The sequence below is a fragment of the Phyllobates terribilis genome, unplaced genomic scaffold (genome assembly GCF_046119375.1).
Source record: "Phyllobates terribilis strain yellow unplaced genomic scaffold, ASM4611937v1 Scaffold_2__4_contigs__length_985480577, whole genome shotgun sequence".
NCBI classification, from domain to species: domain Eukaryota; kingdom Metazoa; phylum Chordata; class Amphibia; order Anura; family Dendrobatidae; genus Phyllobates; species Phyllobates terribilis.
The window spans coordinates 816,976,319-816,995,449 of NW_027362762.1; positions in this window are offsets into that span (position 1 = coordinate 816,976,319).

Here is a 19,131-nt window from a genome sequence, read left to right on the forward strand (position 1 = left end):
AGCAAAGCCAGAAGGGCGGAGCAGGATTAAATAGGCCAACAAGGTCATGTGACCAGCAAAGGAAAAAACCTAAGAGCAAGGTTCTAACAGCATGAGACACAAAGGCCTGAAGACTATCTCTGCAAGAATATTCTCCTGGGCCAAAGAGCATCTTCTCTCCTTATCAGCCCTCTATATAAAAAGTTCTGTCAACATCCAGGCCGATTTCCTGAGCAGGAGAGATATTAATCCGGGAGAATGGAGCCTAAATCCAGAAGACTTTGGGATATTGACCAGAAGGTGGGGTTGCCCAGAGGTAGATCTCTTCTGGATAGGATGCCAGAACGCAAAAGTAGCCAAGTACTTTTCCTTAAACCCAGACGATATCTGTCTAGGCGTGGACGCGTTCTCCCACCAATGGAAATTCAAACTGGCATACACCTCCCCTCCGGTTCCAATTCTACCAAGAACACTGCAGAAAATAAGAACAGAGAGGGCCAGAGTAATCCTGATAGCACTATTCTGGCTGAAAAGAAACTGGTTTGGCATCTTAAGCAACCTGATTAAAGATAGTCCCCTGTTCCTTCCACCAGAGACCTCCTTCACCAAGGGCCAATTTACCATCCAGACCTTGAATTTACGCCTGGCTTCTGAATTCTCAATATTAAAAACCCGGGGCCTCTCAGTCATTAAGACCCTTCAAAAAAGCAGGAAACCTTCGTATCATGGTATGCGCCTGAACATCCAGATCTTCTGCAACCAAACATTGCCCAAATCCTTGATTTTTTGCAGGATGGCCTGGAAAAAGGTCGCAAACCCAGTATCCTCAAGGTCTAGGTGGCAGCAAAAAGTTCTTATTTTGACGAGAGCCTTCCTGAATATCGTTGGGTGAAGAGATTCATTACAGTAGCCTCCCATTTTCATCCTAGAATGCTCAATCTAGTCACCTCGTGGGACTTTAATATCGTCCATAAGAGGCTGACACTTCCACCATTTGAGCCCTTATCATCAATAAAACCAGACAGACTGTTGTGGAAAAAGGCCTTAGTTGTAGCAATCACTACAGCCCGAAGGGTTAGTGAACTGCAGGCTCTCCTAATTAATGAGCCATACTTGAGAATCCTGGAAGACCGACTTATTTTTCGTCTCAACCCATCATTTCAACCTAAGGTAGTCTCAGAATTCCACAAATGTCAAGAGATAATTCTTCCCTCATTGTGCCAAAATCCAGCAAACAAGAGGGAGGAAGAATTCCACACTCTGGACGTAAGAAGAGTGGTTTTTCATTACCTCCAAGAAAAACAGATGTGGAGGAAAGACCAAAATCTGTTTATCCAACTTCATGGCCAAAATAAGGGGAAGAAGACTTCCAAAGCTACGATTGTCATATGGATCAAAAGACCGATTACTGAAGCATGCCAGATTCAGAACCTCTTGCCTCCAAAGAAATTCACGGCTCACTCCACTAGAGCGGTATCCGTCTCCTGGGTTGAGAAAGCCAGCGCTTCAATCGAACAGGTCTGCAGAGCTGCTACCTGGTCCTCGATCCATATTTTCTCCAAACATTACAGACTTAACCTAGCGTCTGTTAGAGATTTGTCCTTTGGGAGAAAGTTCTACGGGCTATTGTCCCTCCCTAGACGTTACTCTTTGGTATTCCTCAGGTGTGCTGTCATGGGGGGTTATTAGAAAAAACAGAATTAGACTTACTCCGTAATCCGGTTTCTAATAACCCACCAGAGAGGTTGTCAAAATTAGGCCTATTTACGTTGGAAAAGAGAAGGCTTAGGGGAGACCTCATAAACATGTATAAATACATCAAGGGGCAGTACAGAGATCTCTCCCATGACCTGTTTATACCAAGGATGTTGACAAAGATGAGGGGGCACACTATGCGTCTGGAGGAAAGGAGGTTCCTGCACCAGCATAGAAGGGGATTCTTTACGGTCAGAGCCGTGAGACTCTGGAACTCTCTGGGAGAGGAAGTGGTGATGTCCAACTCACTTACTGAGTTCAAGAGAGGCCTGGACGCCTTTCTTGAGAACAATAAAATTACATCTTATGCTTAGTGATAGTTAATTAATCCAGGGATTTAATCTGACTGCCGGATTGGTGTCAGGAAGTGAATTTTTCCTCAATGATGTAAATTGGCCTATACAGCATGGTTTTTTTTTGCCTTCCCCTGGATCAACGCTGCGGAATAGCTGCAGTGCACAAGAAATAGGCTGAACTGGATGGACGCTTGTCTTTTTTCGGCCTTATAAACTATGTAACTATGTAACTATGACAGCATGGGTAATTCCCTCCCTTTGCTCAATTATTTATTATATTTACGAATCAAGTGATAATAAATATAATTTGAAGCATTCATATTCTTGTGGTCCTTTGTAATAAAACTGGATGGAGGATGTGGGAGGCACTATTTGACTCTTTGTGTTTCCTGTCCCTGCTAGGGTCCAGTTACATCCTCCAGTGTGCTGTTGTAGTGGGTTATTAGAAACTGAATTACCGGTAAGTCTAATTCTACTTTTATCTGCCTCCAGATATGAGTTGCATGTTGAGAGCCGGAAAAGTAAGAGTTAAAAAAAATCTCTCCTGAATTCCCCTTCTCCTCTGGCATATGTATCTTGAGATTCATCTTTCCGCAAGGAAATTCTTTCAGACGATTCTGATTCAAATGATCTGGATCAATATTTTCTCCTGCACACATATAAGCTGTTAGATTTCATTATGGCAGTAAAAGGGAATGTGTCATGACAAAATGACCTATTGTTTAATGAGGACTTGTCAGTAGGCCAAAATTGGCTAGTGTTTGCTTGCATTTTATTCCAGTTGTTCCCCTTTGCATTCTAGATTTTTTTAAAAATGTTTAAAAATCCACCATACACAGACAAAGCTTCATGATATTGCCCACATGGCAATCTCTGGCTACCACTGCATCCAAGTAAAGGCAGAACTCCTCACATCATAGCCTATGAGAGTGATGGTGTGAGGTCAATGAAGAGGTCTTCACAAAGGAAAATCACACAGGTTATGCTGTTCGAGTTATGGTGTGAGGCGGCGTAATATATGGTAGCCAGACCCCGCTAGTCTTAATTCTAACTACACTAACTGCTCAATATTACATTGATTTGGTCATGGATCCAGTGTTAAAGCCATTTCTCCCAGGAGCCATTTTTCAACAAGACAACACCAGACCGCATATTTCCCCTGCTACTGTGAGCAGCGAGGCGTAAATGCCCTAACATGTCCTGCAGCGTCTCTCTGGTTTCCCATCAAGCACATCTGGAACATCATTAGTCACCAATTTGCACAGGGAGCTGCCAGCAGCGGATGTTGATGATTTTCCCAAATGCATCCAGTGTGGCAGAAGGTTTCTCAGACAGCCATTTAAAGGGGTTGTCCACTACGTTCACATTAATGCCCTATCTATAGGATAGGGCATCAATCTATAGGCTAGGGTATCAATGTATGATCGGCCGGCGTCCCGCACGCGGCGCTCTCGCTGATCAGCTGTTATTGGTGCCGGCAGCTGCCGGCCAGAAGTCCTTACCTGCGGGGCTTGGCTGTCAAGTTGTAGTGGCTGGCGCTTGTTACTGCACATCCGCCTTCCATTCAATTGAATGGGAGGCTGATGTGCAGTACCCCGCGGCGGCCACTACTGATGGACGGCCAAGCACCGCAGGTAAGGTCTTCCGGCCGACTGCCGCCGCTGGCACCGATAACAGCTGATCGGCAGGGGTGCCACCGTGGGGACCCCGGCTGATTATACATTGATGCCCTATTTATAGGATGGGGTATCAATGTGAAAGTAGTGGACAACTTCTTTAATAACCTCATTGACAGTGGCCAAGGGGTATAAGTGTGGGGATTTCTGCGCTTCGCGCTCAAACTCGGTGCTGAATAGATCGCGATGTATTGAAATTTTGTTTCTATCCAGCCTGTGATTTCTATAACTTTTTAGGACTTTTCCTTATTGGTGTAGTAATTTCAATGCTAAGGAGTATATTTTTTTTTAAAAAAAATATTATTTTACAAGTGATCTGTTCACTGTTTTGATAAGACATTTCTATAATTTCTTCTATGTTCCCATCATAAATCTACCACCCACCATGGACCAAACCTCCAGATTCCACTGACCACAAGAATAAATAATATATTCAGCTGCAAAACTGTCAGGAACGTGTCCATAGCGAGCCTTAGTAAAGTTAGTCCTTGTGTTATTTCTCCATTTCACAGCAGATGTGATATTCTTCAGGGAGTAGGATACATAATGGTTTGCAAAAGTAAAACCTTCCTGGCTCTCCTGTTCTGGCATCCACAAAAAGTGATTCTACAATATTTTGTTTTATGGTACTTTTTTGTAGTTGCTTTTATAACTTTTTTTTAGAAGTGTTAGCATCAGATTTTACATAAATATATTTGAAAAAGGAGTAAATAAAAGTAGTTAAAGTGGATCTACCACCAATATTCAAGATTACAATCTGAATACATTATCTTAGACTTTGAAAATGAAGTTTTTGTGTTGCAAATTATATCAATGAACTTTTTCTTGCATAATCCTGGGCACATGCCACTTGTTTGCTTTCAGGTTTATGGTCGTGGTGCCAATTCAGCTCACTACAATTATAACTTTACATTGTGGCATCCTGTTCCCACCATCTTTATCCTGCTAATGTACCTCTGTGTTATGTAAGGCCTTTCTCCATCTGTATCCACCCAATACATCTTGTACTGCAGTAATATATGCTATTCCCATTACATCCCCTTGCTCCAGGTTCACCTTTCCATATGTGATGGGCTGGAGGCTCCTGACATGGAGCACGGTGTGGAGCTACCGCGGGGTAAGTACAGAGACTATGGAACATGGCCGATCTCTACATGATCTGTGATATGCGGGGACATTAGTGGAGGAGACTACACTGGGGTAAAGAGCAGTCGCTGATGATGTTAGCCCTATCCCAAGTACAACATGTGATTGATGATCTGCTGCATATTGGGGCAGTGACATTAGTCTGGGAAAGCCATATGACAGATGGACAGAACATCACTGTCACAATGGGAAACAATCGGCAGCGAGATCACGTGGCCCAACTCCCCGCAAAACAAAAAATCAGATTAACTATTAATTCCTTGGCCATTTGTAACATTCACTACTGCTGTCCAAAATTAAAATAATAGTCACAGCAGAGAGAACAGCATATAAAGAAGACAGACACAATGAATGGAGTTTATTAATCTTTATTCTTATCTATTATGAAATTTAGTATAATTTAATCATCCAGTGCCATTTATAGGATTTACTGCATAAAAAGGATGTGAACCAGAGGAAGGCAAAACAACCCCATGTGTGGGGAAAAATTCCTTCCTGACCCCAAGTCCTGGCGATCGGCTAATCCCTGGTTCACTGCAGTGTCAGCTCTGGATGGGCCCTATCACCGCTCTACATGGAATATTTATACATATCTAATACATATATTTCTATCTTATCTTTATACCTAGACTATTTATAGCTTATGTCTAACTAAGGGCGCTGGTAGATTATCGGGAATTGGCGTTTTTAGGAACAGTCATTTTCCAAAAATTGTGTAGTGTAAACAGGTGCGATCACCCGACAAACTAACAAAAGGTCGGCTGCTTAAAAATGATTAACACACAGTCACACATACATTCACACATATACACGCTGTGACACATACACATATATGCTACATATCTGCAGATACACACGGCGACATTCGCATACATACATTCACTCACATATCTCACACTGAGACACATACATACTTAAAGTCATACAAACATATACATTTAATCACACCCACAAAATACATACATGTAGACTAGGGAGCACGTATATACACACATAATGATTCATTTACACACATTAACATAGATTGATACAAACGGACATATGTATGTTTCATTTTCATGTAAATACATATATATATTTACATATGTATATATGAAACAAGAAAAATGGAGGCAGCACACCAGGTGAAAAAAGTGCTATTTATTAGCTCATAATGGTGACATTTCGGTTCTAAATGAGAACCTTTCTCAAGCAGTACAGAAGTGCATGTGCATACCTTATGGAGAACGTCAATTACAAAAAGTGTTTAACAATAATTACACAAGAAAGAGCATATCCCATCATATATAGTAAGATATACATACAGTGAATGACAATTCATAATGATGACATTGGAATAAAGTGTTTTTCTATTCTGGTCATCATAATGCAATGTAAATAATACATGAAAAAGATTAAATATTAATTTACAGCTGTATATGACTAATCATGCCATAACTCACTCCATTGTATCTTGAAAACCGCGCCAATATCAGCGTCCTGCTACATTTAATGCGCAAGTCAAAAAGAAGAAACGAAGGACATAAGCGGCATTTCATGCATGCGCAAAGATGCTATGAGGTTTCCAGCACCATCTTGGTAAAGGAGAATCAAACCATCATCTGCACATGCGTCAGAGTATCCTGAAGTTACGGCAGTATAGCTGGCTGACCAATGATACAAGACAGAAAGCCTGCATGCACCCTAAAATGTGGGATCGCACCAGCTGCATTTTGGCCAAGGGATTTGAATTAAAATGTGCCAGAAAAGTAACATTAAATCATTAAAGAGAAAATATAATATGCAAGGAGGACTTTATACATATTTATTTAATATCCCCCAAAATGGCACAGGACTTAATCCAAAAAGAAAACTCCCCCCCAGACGCAGGGACTCGAACATAATATACGAGTACCCCGAAGCTACTCGATAAGCACCTGAGCATGCTTAGTTAAAGGGTTAAACTAGCACGCTCACTCATCACTATTCCTCATTGATGATTTAATGTTACTTTTCTGGCACATATTAATTCAAATCCCTTGTCCAAAATGGAACTGGTGCAATCCCGCACTTTAGGGTGCATGCAGGCTTTCTGTCTTGATGCCGATATTGGCGCTGTTTTCAAAATAAAATGGGGTGATGATGGCTTGATTAGTCATATACAGCTGTTTCTTAATTTATATTTAATCTTTTTCATGTATTATTTACATTGTTTTTCTATTCTGGTCATCATAATGCACTTTATTCCAATGTCATCATTATGAATTGTCATTCACTGTATGTATATCTTACTATATATGATGGGATATGCTTTTTATTGTGTAATTATTGTTAAACACTTTTTGTAATTGACGTTCTCCATAAGGTATGCACATGCACTTCTGTACTGCTTGAGAAAGGTTCTCACTTAGAACCGAAACGTCACCATTATGGGCTAATAAATAGCACTTTTTTCACTTTTTCATCTGGTGTGCTGCCTCCATTTTTCTTGTTCTATTTAAGGCTTGATCTTTACCTGATAAGCCTGGCACCCTGATGTTTTGTTAGTGTTGACATATATGTCTATACACACACACACACACACACACACTCGGCGTAACATACACACACACACACAGTGCTCTGTGTATCATACATGCACACACATACAGTGCTCAGCGTAACATACATGCACACACACACATATACACACACAGTGCTCTGTGTATCATACATGCACACACATACAGTGCTCGGCGTAACATACATGCACACACACACATACACACACACAGTGCTCTGTGTATCATACATGCACACACATACAGTGCTCGGCGTATCATACATGCACACACACACATATACACACACAGTGCTCTGTGTAACATACATGCACACACACTCGGCGTAACATACATACACACACGTAAATGAGTACACAAGCTTTGAAAAATAAGATATTAATCAATGTCTCACTTAATACAAGAACAGTCTCCAATTTTTACAAGGCTGATTTTCATATAACATTTTATTAACCCATAGCATGAAAGTAAGGTTAATCATATAACCTTTATTACAAAATCTTCAGTTTTATTCAAATTAGTTGATGCAAAAATGAATACACCCACATCAAAATGCTACATCTAGTATTTTATATGACCTCTATGATTTTTTAAGAACAACACCAAGTCTTCTAGGCATGAAATGAACAAGTCGGCGACATAGTGTAACATCTAACTTTTATACCATTCTTCAAAATTTACCTCTTTTATAGCCTGGACACTGGATGGAGAGTGATGCTCAACTTGTCTCTTCAGAATTCCTCATAGGTGTTTGATTGTGTTCAGATCAGGAGACACTTGGCCACTGAATCACGTTCACCCTGTTCTTTTTCAGAAATGCAACAGATGTGTGTTTTGGATTGTCATGTTGGAAAAGAGAGCATCTACCAAAGGCACAGAGTGAGGGTAGCATCTTCTCTTTCAATATAGATAGTATATCTACTGTGTAGTGGCAGTACATCTGTGAATTTTTAATACCCTGCACGAACTGTGATTCCACTACACCAGCAGAACCCATGTCACCCCACATAAAGAGACTGCCACCACCATGTTTCACTTTAGTCTCCAGGCATTTTTATAAATACTTTTTTCTAAATGCATGGTGCCTACAGTGAAACATGGTGGTAGCAGTGTCCTTATGTGGGGTTATATGAGTGCTGCTGGTGTCGGTGAGCTACAATTCATTGAGAGTATCCTAACTAACCTACAGATGTACTGCTCTATATTGATAGAGAATATGCTACCATCACCCCATGTCCTTGGTAGATGTGTAATTTAGCAACATGATAATGATCAAAACCACACATTTAAGGTTATTGTTGCATTTCTGAAGAAGAATAGGGTGAACGTGATTCAGAGGCCAAGAATGTCTCCTGATCTGAACCCAACCGAAGACCTATGGGGAATTCTGAAGAAACAAGTTGAGCATTACAGGCATCCAGGCTTTAAAAAGAGGTCATTGATGAAGAATGAAATAAAATAGATTGGTGGAATACGTCGCCATCTTCTTCATCCCATGCCTTGAAGACTTGTAGCGATTCTTAATCATGGTCATACAAATATTAGATGTAGCAGTTTTTTGTGTGGGGTGTATTCATTTTTGCATCATTTAATTTGAGTAAAACTGAAGATTTTGTAATGAAAGTTGTATTATTAACCTTACTTTTATGCTATCAAAGTTAGTCTTGTAAAAATGTTGGAAATTAGTCTTGTATTCAATGAGACATTGATGAAAATCTAACTTTTCAAAGGGGGTGTACTCATGTATGCCAAATCCTATGTGTATATGTATATATTTCTTACATATACTTAGCTTTCTTACATATACTTCTACTTATCATTTTTGTACCTATACTTATCTTTTTTTACTTATCATTACTTACCTATACTTAATCTTTCATACCTATATTTATTCTTTTTTATCTACACTTATTTTTACTTGCTATATTTACTTATACTTTCTTACCAATACTTACCTATACTAATTCTAGCTTACCTATACTTATTATTTTATTTTAGGAAAATGTTTATTGAATGCTTAACATGCTTATCCTTATAAGTATTCTTTTTATTTTTAAAATTTTAAATATACTTATTTATCTGTACTTGTCCTTTCCCACCTATATACACTGCTCAAGAAATAAAGGGAACACTTAAACAACAGAATATAACTCCAAGTAAATCAAACTTCTGTGAAATCAAACTGTCCACTTAGGAAGCAACACTGATTGACAATCAATTTGACATGCTGTTGTGCAAATAGAATAGACAAAAGATGGAAATCATTGGCAATTATCAAGACACCCTCAATAAAGGAGTGGTTCTGCCGGTGGGTACCACAGACCACAGCTCAGTACCAATGCTTTCTGGCTGATGGTTTGGTCACTTTTGAATGTTGGTTGTGCTTTCACGCTTATGGTAGCATGAGACAGACTCTACAACCCACAGAAGTTGCTCAGGTAGTGCAGCTCATCCAGGATAGCACATCAATGCGAGCTGTGGCAAGAAGGTTTGCTGTGTCTGTCAGCGTAGTGTCCAGAGGCTGGAGACGCTACCAGGAGACAGGCCAGTACACCAGGAGATGTGGTGGGGGCCGTATGAGGGCAACAACCCAACAGCAGGACCACTACCTCCGGCTTTGTGCAAGGAGGAACAGGAGGAGCACTGCCAGAGTCCTGAAAAATGATCTCCAGCAGGCCACAAATGTGCATATGTCTGCACAAACTGTTAGAAACCGACTCCATGAGGGGAAGTATGAGGGCCCGACATCCACAGATGGGGGTTGTGCTCACAGCCCAACACCATGCAGGACGTTTGGCATTTACCACAGAACACCAGGATTGGCAAAGTCGCCACTGGCACCCTGTGCTCTTCACAGATGAAAGCAGATTCACACTGAGCACATGTGACAGACCTGACAGTCTGGAGATGCCGTGGAGAGCGATCTGCTGCCTGCAACATACTTCAGCATGACTGGTTTGGCAGTGGGTCAGTAATGGTGTGGTAAGGTCTGGCATTGTCCTGCATAAGGAGGAACCCAGGGCCAACCGCACCAGCATATGGTCTCACAAAGGGTCTGAGGATCTCATCTCAGTACCTAATGACAGTCAAGCTACCTCTGGCGAGCACATGGAGGGCTGTGCGGCCCTCAAAAGAAATGCCACCCCACACCATTACTGACCCACTGCCAAACTGGTCATGGTGCAGGCAGCAGATTGCTCTCTACGGCATCTCCAGACTGTGTCACATCTGTCACATGTGCTCAGTGTGAACCTGCTTTCATCTATGAGGAGCACAGGGCGCCAGTGGCGACTTTGCCAATCCTGGTGTTCTGTGGCAAATGCCAAGCGTCCTGCACGGTGTTGGGCTGTGAGCAAAATCACCATCTGTGGACATCGGGCCATCATACCACCCTCATGGAGTTGGTTTCTAACAGTTTATGCAGACATATGCACATTTCTGGCCTGCTGGGGGTCATTTTGCAGGGCTCTGGCAGTGCTCCTCCTGTTCCTCCTTGCACAAATACGGAGGTAGCGGTCCTGCTGCTGGATTGTTGCCCTCCTACCGCCTTCTCCAAGTCTCCTGGTGTACTGGCCTGTCTCCTGGTAGCGTCTCCAGCCTCTGGACACTACGCTGACAGACACAGCAAACCTTCTTGCCACAGCTCGCATTGATGTGCTATCTTGGATGAGCTGCACTACCTGAGCAACTTCTGTGGGTTTTAGAGTCTGCCTCATGCTACCACGAGTGTGAAAACACAACCAACATTCCAAAGTGATCAAAACATCAGCCAGAAAGCATTGGTACTGAGATGTGGTCTGTGGTCCCCACCTGCAGAACCACTCCTTTATTGAGGGTATCTTGATAATTGCCAATTTCCATCTATTGTCTATTCCATTTGCACAACAACATGTGAAATTGATTTTCAATCAGTGTTGCTTCCTAAGTGGACAGTTTGATTTCACAGAAGTTTGATTTACTTGGAGTTATATTCTGTTGTTTAAGTGTTCCCTTTGTTTTTGAGCAGTGTACTTACCTATATTTCTTCTTTTTTCCTATAGTTATCCTCTCGTACCTACAGTTATCCTTACCTAGCTATACTTATCCTTAACTACACTTAAACTTTTTTTCTTATTTTTATTGAATTGAAATATATTTAGCCTTTATTACGTATTATCTTTTTTTACCTATACTTATTTTTTTTTATTTTAAATATACAAATTTTTTCTTACCTATAATTATCTATAGTTATGCTCTTTTATCAATACTTATCCTTCCCTACCTATACTTATCTTTTTTTTTTTTTTTTTTTTTTTTTTTACATCTACTTATCGTTTCTTACCTATCCTTATCCTTATCCTTTCTTATTTATACTTATCTGAATAGAGTATTTATGAAGGAGGCGATCCTGGCCCTTCCTCTTCTCATCATCCTTCTTGCATTAATGCGGGGCCAGGCGCAGCAAGTTGTTTCCTCCTCTGTACTTTGGCTGCCTTTTTCTTGGACAGGTTCTTCTTCCTCTGTAGAAGTGATGTCTTCTTCTGGAATATTCTCAGTCTCTGGTTCCTATAAACACAATGAAGTAAAGCTAAATATTGTGACCCTGATTCATCATATGCATTTTTAAGTTCCTTTCCTTTTTTGTCTTGTGGTATTAGTTGCCTTTTTGGGTGTCAAATTTATCAAATCGGTGCACCAGATTTATGAATTTGGCATTAAGTAAAAAATGGTCTTTCTGTGTCTTGAACTAGTTTTTGTAAATTTTGGCACCAAAAGTTGCAAAAATTGCCCCTAATACTGGCTTACTGAAAAAATGCAGCCGGGTTGGACTGGAGTAAACTTGTGGTAAATTTCGAAAAGGTTTCAATTGATGAATCAGGATCAAATATCTGGAATTACTAGACTCCACCCACAAAGCAGAAAATAAAATAAAAAAACAGGCAAGCACATATAGTATAGACTTAGAAAAGGAGCAAATAAAATAATGAAATAGGTGGAAACAAAAAAGGCGCTAAACACACAAAACTAGACAAAAAATCTGGTGCAAAGGCAATGATGAATCAGGGCCTGTGACCCGGAGCCGTTCCCTATGTGTAATAATCAGGGAAGCTAAAAAATGCATCGGCTGAAAGATGAGGGTGATACTGATATATAATCAACTGTGTATCTGAATCAATGATGAGCATAGTGATGGGGATCTGTATATAACTACTATAACCAAAGATTGACAATTCCAGTTTTTTTCCTCTACATGATGCTAATGTAAATCATGTCCTTTCAGTTCAGTATGAAGATAAACCCTGGATCATCACCACCATCACTTACCTCATCCTCTGGGATCCTAATGCCATCATCCAGCTTCATGTAGATGGGCTGCAATACAACAGGTAAGAATTAGTTAGTATTTATTTTTTTTTAATATTATAAAGGAGTTGTGTAGCCCTGGTGGAATTTTCATAAAGAATTGTACCCTAACACACTGTCAGGATTCGGCTTCGCCTGTCGGTGTCAGCAGTTGTTTTAGGATCAAAAGTATGCAATTTGCATACAAGTTGTCATGTCAGTAGAACATTACATACTGCTTGCAGTCTGTTGTAAATTACACCAGGGCTGAACAACCCCTTTGATTTCAGTCATTTTATACATTCCTCATATTATTGCATACTAGGATTTGTAGCTTAGAGATGCCTGCAGGGCCATAGGTAAGGGAGCACTTATATAAACCATGGTGGCAATGAGTCTCTTACCCCGTCATTGTCGTCATAACCATCCACATCTTGATCCTTATAGAAGAAAAGAGGAAAATTACAAATTGTATTGGGAAAACACCTCCTGACGAAACTGCAGCAGCGGTGAAACGCGCGTCGAGGTAGCAAGTGAGCCCACCATCTAAGACTAAATCCAATGTCTACAGGTAATATACCTTTCTAATTATACCTTTGAGACACCTATAGACCATATCAAATATACCTCTATCATTTACTACTTCAATAAGACCTATCAAATTGTATTTTTAGGTAGTCTCCCACATTCACTTTACTGTTTACCATCTTATACCTTAGACTTAGGGGAGAAAAAATATTATAGTCCGGCTCACTGGTCTCTTAAAAACCTTTGTACTAAGCTATGTCCTATTTCTATATATATGTGAAAATCTATGTTATCATTCTTTTAAAAAATACTCTTTTTGATATAATAAATTTCTGAAATGTAAATTACTCTGATCCACTGCTCCTCTATCTTTTTCCGTAATTGGTGATGTATTGGGAAAATGTTTGGGTGCTCTCAGATCTGCACTATGATATTATTGGTGTTTTTCTCTGTGTATCCGTGTTTTTTCTATATTCTATTTTTGATGCAGTTGTTTTATGCTTCATATAACAAAAATTGTAGACACACAAATATATGATTTTGTACCCTTTTAATCAGTTGCTTAATACACTGCTAGTCATACAATTTTGCTTTTTTCTGAATATTACTTTGTTTACATGTCTCACGGAGCGGAGTGACCTCGGTGAACTATAATCATTTAACTCTCATTAACTGTCCAAATATACAATATTTCCGCTGACTGACTTGAACACAGCAGATCTGACACTACTCGCGGCCCTCACACTTATTCTCCTGTGATTTTGTGTGTTTTTTCTCCTTGTGTGTGATTGGTAGCAGTATATATTGCACTGTGACTTTAGTTACAGTGAACTTTGACTAAGAACAATTTGTTTGTGTGAAACGCGCTAGGGAAAGTTTCTATGGTTCAGTTGGAATACACTTTAATAATATGATCTGCTCATATCGCTTACGTAGTATTCCGTCATCTGTAGCACAGAGTCTCTCATCTGTTGCAATGAGAAAAAAAAACATTATTAGTATCTTATCTGTATTCTAGTAACAGATCTAAAAAACTCGACTCATGTGGCTTCTGTTATAAACATTTTTATCAATAGCCAAATCAGATCATCCTTTATACAGCTCTGGTAAAAATTAAGAGACCACTGCAAAATTTTCATTTTCTCTGATTTTTCTCTTTATAGGTCTATTTTTGAGTAAAATGTACATTGTTGTTTTATTCTATAAACTACTGACAACATGTCTCCGAAATTCAAAGCTAAAAATTTTGAATTTATTTGCAGCAAATGAGAAATCGTCAAAATAATAAAAAAGAAACAGTTCTTTCAGATCTCAAATGATGCAAAGAAAACAAGTTCTTATTCATTTAGTAAAAACAATACTCATGTTTTAACTCAGGAAGAGTTCAGAAATCAATATTTGGTGGAATAACCATGATTTTTAATCACAGCTTTCATGCGTCTTGGCATGCTTTCCACCAGTCTTTCACACTGCTTTTGGGTGACCTTATGCCACTCCTGGCACAAAAATGTAAGCAGTTCTTCTTTGATGGCTTGTGACTATCCATCTTCCTCTTGATTACATTAGAGGTTTTCAATGTGGGTCAGGTCTGGAGACTGGGCTGGCCATGATGTGGTGCTCCTTCATCCACACATTAATTGGCCTAGTTGTGTGGCATGGGGCATTGTGCTGCTGGAAAAAAACAGTCTTCAGAGTCGGGGAACATTGTCTGAGCAGAAGGAAGCAAGTGGTTTTTCAAGGATAACCTTGTATGCAGCTTGATTCATACGTCCTTCACAAAGATTAACCTGCCCAATTCCAGCCTTGCTGAAGCATCCCCAGATCATCACCGATCCTCCACCAAATTTCACAGTGGGTGCAAGACACTGTGGCTTGTATGCCTCTCCAGTTCTCCGTCTAACCATTAGACGACCAGGTGTTGGGCAAAGCTGAAAATTACACTCATCAGAGAAGATTACCTTACTCCAGTCCTCTAGTACCTTACTTCAGCCTGGCTCTCCTTTGCTTCTCATTGATGAAAGGCTTTTTTCTAGCTTTACATGACTTGAGGCCTGCCTCTAGGAGCCTGTTACGAAGGTCACTTGATGTCATCCTGCAGTTGCTGAGAGACATTCGAATAAGATGACGGTCATCTCGGTCAGTGGAGAGTCGCTTTCGCCCTCTGCCGGTCTGTAGCTTTGTTGTCCCCAATGTCTGCTGCTTGACCTTGTTGTAATGGACTGCCATCTTCGAAATTTTAAGGATGGAGGCAACATGACGCTCACTGTATAGTAAAACCAGAATTGAGCCCTTTTCCTCACTCAAGACTTTTCTTTTCAACTCCTTTGGCATGGTTAAACGTTAGTTTTTCATTCAAATTAGTTTTATGCTATTCCTAGCACTTGTTTTGCCATCCAGCTTGTCCTATTGCAAGAGGATTGTGAAGACCACAGCAGTGTTTTTTATACTTTCCCTTGTTACATAAGATTTGGTTCAGGTGATCACCTAATCAGAAGCACATTAAGTAGAATGGGATGTACTTTGGTTGGAATTCAACTGACACTGGAATGGAATGGCTGTCAGACATGTAGAGATGGTGATTTTTAGAAAACTGTGCAGTGGTCTCCTCATTTTTGCCAGAGCTGTATGTATCTGTCCTCCCAATGCACATCACACGTTATCAAATATAATCTGTGCTGAATTCCTCAACAATCTCAGTGGCATCTGGAAAATTACTGCTTTTCTTATTCAGGTTAGGGATTTGTTCCTATCTGCCATTTTGACAGCAAAACTAGCAGAGCACTCTGGCAAAACAGACTCCGCCTCTGATCGTAAGGCCAAGTTCACACAATTTTATTTTCGGTCTGTACATGAAAAAACATGAATCACACGGACAGCGCTAGGACCAATGCAATTCGATTAGTTGATAGGAGAGTGTTTTTTTTTTTTCTTTTTCAACCCCTTTATGATATACAGTGCAGACCAAAAGTTTGGACACACCTTCTCATTTAAAGATTTTTCTGTATTTTCTTGACTATGAAAATTGTACATTCACACTGAAGGCATCAAAACTATGAATTAACACATGTGGAATTATATACTTAACAAAAAAGTGTGAAACAACTGAAAATATGTCTTATATTCTAGATTCTTCAAAGTAGCCACCTTTTGCTTTGACTGCTTTGTACATGACTAGCCCAGGGGATGGGGATGACTCAGTACCCGGGCCTTTGCCTTGGGGATGTCGCGGTGGTCGGCTCCCGGGCCCGTTCCCTGGGGTCTCTCTTTAAAAGGGTGGATAGTTGTTAGTTTTAAGAAAGAGTTTGTGACGCCACCTGTGGCTTCTGGTGAGAATGACCAGCGCTGCGCAGTCCTCTGAGGCCGATGATAAGGCAGCTTGATGGTATAGCTCCCCACAGGTGGAGCTAGGCCTCAGGGCAGTGTATGACGGGGTATGCAGGACAGACGAGACCCAGCCGAGTCAGAGCAAGAACAGGGACCGACACGATAGTCACTTCAGTACCTTTTACTGATGGAAATTCAGGCACGTCCCGGAGCACTGTAGGGTGAAGGGTGCATGTCAGGATCCTCCCCAATGAGAGGGTTTAGGGCCTCCTGTTTCTTGCCTCTGCGTAGTAAGTTTCTGACCTGCCTGGAGCTAGGCCTAACTTTGTCTCTGTCCTGCGCTGGCTGACCTTGTGGTAGGGCCTTTTCTTGGAGTACACGCACCTTAGCTGCGGGCCTATGTGTCTCCTGGCTCTGTTACGTATCAGCACTTTAGCGATCCTGGAACTTGTAGTTCTCCAGGGATTCCTTTTATGCCTTACTGGGTCTTAGAGATCCCGGTAAATTACGGACCCGGTGTCCAGTAAATTCTTCGGGGTGAGCTAGTTAAGCTCCTCTGCCCCCTATGTACTAACTCTCCACTCGCCTTCAGCCCTGCTCGGGGCCCTCACTAGGCTAATCACACTGCAGCCGGGACACTGCTCTTCTTCGCCGCTCTCAGAGCGTCGGCACACTCCTAGCTCTCGATCCTGAGCTCTGTGAGTTCTAGTCTGGACTCTCTCTACAGACTATACTGAACTCTTTCTGCAGGAACTGCTAGGCTCTGGCTCGACTGCACTGAGTCCATCTGTGTCTGAGCAGGAAACTGCTGAATCACTTTCTGGGCTGCCTGGCTCCACCTTCCCTTTATATATCCCTAGCGGGGATGGTCTGAGGTGGAAGGTTGAGGTGTGTGAATGCTTATGAGGGCCTCTTGTGGAGGAATCCAGTAATGCACCCCTCTAGGATCTGTGATGCCAAGATCAGCTGGGCGTCACACACACTCTTGGCATTCTCTTCATGAGCTTCAAGAGGTAGTCACCGGAAATGGTTTTCACTTCACAGGTGTGCCCTGCAGGTTTAATAAGTGGGATTTCTTGCCTTATAAATGGGGTTGGGACCATCAGTTGTGTTGTGCAGAAGTCTGGTGGATACACAGCTGATAGTCCTACTGAATAGACTATTAGAATTTGTATTATGGCAAGAAAAAAGCAGCTAAGTAAAGAAAAACGAGTGGACACGGAAACTTGTCGCAGGCGCCGGTGAGTCACTCTGTCTTCCCGGCGCCTGCGCACAAGTTTCTTGCTCCACAAGGATACACAGACTGCAGGGATTACTGCGCCTCCCGTACAAGGAAAATTACACAGGCGCGGGATCCGGCCGGGAACTGCACGTCACAGGGCCCTGTGATGTGCAGGGGAGAGGGGGAATATGGAAATTAACAGGCGGGGATTTCTTTGTTTCCCCCAGACGCGAAGCTTATCAAAACTAAAATGTATTTCAAAGCAAGCAAACCTCTACTATGGGCCATACAGGGAAGTATAGATTCACATTGCTATCACCTGTATGCCCATATTAGAGGTCTGATAGGTCCCAGGGGGGTGACAGATTCCTTTTAAATCACCCCCCTTTCACCCCATTCAAAATAAAACAATAAAAAAAAATCACATACACATATTGGGCGGTTCTGAACGCGGCGATACCAAATCTACCAATATAAAAAGAGAATTAATCCAATCTGCAAACGGCGTAATGAGAAAAAAAATTTAAACGCCAGAATTACATTTTTTTGGTCGCCCAACATTGCAATAAAATGCAATAACGGGCGACAAAACCATTGGATCTAGGCCCAAACTATTATCAATAAAAAATGTCAGCTCCGCGTGGAAAAAATAAGCCCTCATCCAGCCTCAGAGCATGAAAAATGCTGACGCTACGGGTCTCTGAAAATGGAGCCATTTGTTTTAGCAAACTTTGGATTTTTTTTCACCAACTAAAAAAAAGAACCTGTACATGTTAGATGTCCGTGAACTCGTAATGACTTGGAGAATAATAAAGGCATTGAGTCTATGAGCGCACAAAAAAATTGTATCCAATACGGATCTATATACATACCATATGTATGTACTATATATCTTACACTACTATATAGTGTAAGATTTTTAATGATACAAACAATTCTTTAACATAGGAAATTGTATTTGGTCATATAAATGCCATATGGATGAAAATGGAGATGAAAATCATCTGTTTTTCTGAATGAAATAACACATATACAGTACACAGCCAATCTAATAAATGAAGGAGCCTGGCACTGACACTGTCTATAAAGCTGTCCAGCAGGTCAGAGATCATCGACATGTAGGTCTCAGCATGGTCCGTCTCGCTGTCAGAGGATGTAGATCCGGACATCGCTGGTTCCTGGGCAGATATTAGAAATATGCTTAAACATGTAAGAATGTCATATTCCAGAGTCACCAGTATAAAGTTACAAAGGGAGACCAGAATACAGTGAGGGAAAAAAGTATTTAGTCAGCCACCAACTGTGCAAGTTCTCTCACTTAAAAAGATGAGAGAGGCCTGTAA